At 46.2% G+C, this 2,833-nt stretch overlaps 1 pseudogene; it reads right to left on the minus strand.

The window, feature by feature from the left end:
* The window catches only part of LOC106734482 (60S ribosomal protein L29 pseudogene), a 5,001-nt pseudogene extending 4,405 nt beyond the window's left edge, over positions 1 to 596 (minus strand).
* Positions 597 to 2,833: the final 2,237 nt, after the last annotated feature.

Genomic DNA, 2,833 nt, shown 5'->3' on the forward strand with positions numbered 1-2,833 from the left:
CTCAAGTTTATAAGTACACACAGCACAGGAGGACACCAGCCCCACACAGAGAGCAGCTGGGGGGGTCACCAGTCCTTCTGGCCTCATATTGGCAGAGGGCTCTACTACGGAGGCTTTTGTGAAGGCCTGGACACCCCTGGGAGCCTGAGCCAGAGCCGGAACTGAAGACGGAGCTGCAGCTGAGGCCTGGGCCTTGGTTTGGGTCTTGGTCTGAGCCTTGGCCTTGTTGGTCTTTGGCTGAGAGAGCCTGAGGTCCTTGGCAATACGGGCACGAGCACGTTTCCCGAGGGTAGGGTGAGCAATGTAGGCAAGTCAACTGAGCTTACAGCTGCTGTCCTTCGGGATGCCCTCCTGAACCTCCTTGGGCTTTATGAGGGCCTCGATGGCCTCCACTCATGCATTCATGGCCTTGGGTTGTTGGCCTGCATCTTCTTCAGACCCTTCCTTTTGTGCTTCTTGGCAAAGCGCATGTTCCTCAAGAACTTGGGGTCCACCCCTTTGAGAGATTCATATCTTTGTGATCGAGGTTTCTTGATGCCATTTCTATGCCATTTTCGGGACTGGTTGTATGTGGTGTAGTTCTTGGACTTGGCCATGTCTGCACCAAAACCCCTGGCCACCCTCTTTTTTAAAGAGAGATTTTTACAGGACCAGCAGGTGGTATCGTGGTTCAAGTCCCAGATCTGGCGGCTTGCTTTCTTGCTTTGCCTCTTTCTCTCTCTCTCTCTCTCACTTTGCCCCTCTCTGGTCAAATTTAAAGAAAGAAAGAAAGAAAGAAAGAAAGAAAGAAAGGAAGGAAGGAAGAAAGAAAAAAAGAAAGAAGAAAGAAAGAGAAATTTTTGCTATAGGGTACGTGCGCTCCCTGAAGAGACAGAGAGACAGAAAGCGAGAAATCACCCCTTCTAGGGGGGTTGGCCACGCCACAATCCCTTTTCCTCCATTCTTCTCTCAGGATTTTTGGCATACATGCACATGTGCCCGGCATGAGTTTTAAGCTGCCGGGTCTGGAGCTTGAACTGTCGTGGTCTACATGAAAGTCCAGTGATATAATAAACATTATGTCATCTGCTGGTCCTCAGAATCAATCATTTATTCAAGTTCATAAATGCTGTCTTCCAATTCTTTCATTCCTTTTACTTTCCTTAGCTAGCATTTTTTCCCTCCTCAACCAGTGTTCTAATCATTATAGACATAAAACAGCTACTAGTGGGCCAAACTCAATGCATTTGGGGACAGGATTTAGCCTTGGCAGCCACCTTCTGGTCTATAGAGTAAGCCAGACAAAGTCTCACTGCTCAGTGCTCTGTACCCTGCGGCATTAGGTCTTTTGTTTGTAACAATCAATTACTTTGTACTTGTTGACATGTTGCTTGTAATCTCCTCAAGTCATTTTATGTGTGTATTTGTCTCTGTGGCTAGACTGTGACCTCCTCAAGGGCAGGGACTCTTGCAGAATATTTCCTTTGCTTCTCCTAATGTTGCTTTTAAAGGGACTTCCACTACTGCTAGTCTTAACCCAAACAAAGCATGCTAAGAACCAAGAATCTGTGTTGTGATCCCTGGCTTTCCCTAATTCTCTATCATAATGAAGTACTTATCTCATTTACGAAAAGTATATCTTTACAATTTATTTGTGCTGTGGGAGTCCCCATAACAGAGGGTGGGGAAGCAGAGAGGAGACAGTCCTTTATTAATCATCGGAAGCTGGAAAGTTACTGCCTAGTCAGGGTGGTGCCAGCAGGACACCGCTCTGCTGTGACTGGCGCTCTGGGTAAAGCCCAGGTTTGGTTCTTTTTTTTTTTTTGTTTTTGGAGGGGTTTTTGCTATAGGGCATGTGTGCTCACCAGAAAGAGAGAGACAGAAAGTGAGAAATCACCCCCCTCCCCGGGGGGGATGGCCACATCACAATCCCTTCTCCTCCATTCTCCTCTAGGGATCTTGGGCACGCACACACACACACCACACCCGGCGTGAGCTTAAGTCACCGGGTCTGGAACTTGAACCGCAGTCGGCTACATGGGAGTCCAGCGACATAGCCATTATGCTAACTGCTGGTCCCATTTTTAAGAAATAATTATTTATTTAAGGGACCGGCAGATGGTATGTTAGTTAAGAGCACTGAACTCCCACATGGCTGACCACGGTTCAAGTCCCGGACCTGGCAGCTTACCTTCTTACTTCCCCTCTCTCTCTCTCACTCTGTCCCTCTCTGGTCAAACTAGATAAATAAATAAATAAGTTAAATAAAATACTTCTTTTTTTAAAAAAGTAATGATTATTTATTTAATTAATTAGATTAATTATTTTTGAGAGAAAGATTTTTGCTATAAGGTGAGTGTGCTCACCAGAGAGATGGAGAGAGACAGACAGTACTGAGTAATCACCCCCTGGGGGGGAATGGCCACACAACAATCCTTTCTCCTCCATTCTCGTCTCAGGATTTGGGGCACACACGGATTTTGGGCACGCAAGCACACACACTCAGCATGAGTTTTAAATCGCCAGGTCCAAGACTCTAACCACGGCTGACTTCGTGAGAGTTCAGCTACGTAACCTTTACGCCATCTGCTGATCCCTATTTTTTTTTCTTTTTCTTTTTTGCTATAGGACATGTACACAAACCAGGGACACAGAGAGAGAGGGGGGATTGGAAAGCAAGTCACTAGGTACAGAACTCAAAGTGCAGTTGACCACAAGGGAGTCCAGCACTTTAATCACTACACCGCCTGCTGGCACCCTGTTTTCTTCTTTATAGGTATAATCTGAAGGACTTCATCCTTTATGTTCCTGGAAGTAGCTCTTTTGCTACCTCCTCCCAGCCTGAATATAAATG

This window comes from Tupaia chinensis, unplaced genomic scaffold, assembly GCF_000334495.1.
Source record: "Tupaia chinensis unplaced genomic scaffold, TupChi_1.0 Scaffold000126_2, whole genome shotgun sequence".
NCBI classification, from domain to species: Eukaryota; Metazoa; Chordata; class Mammalia; order Scandentia; family Tupaiidae; genus Tupaia; species Tupaia belangeri.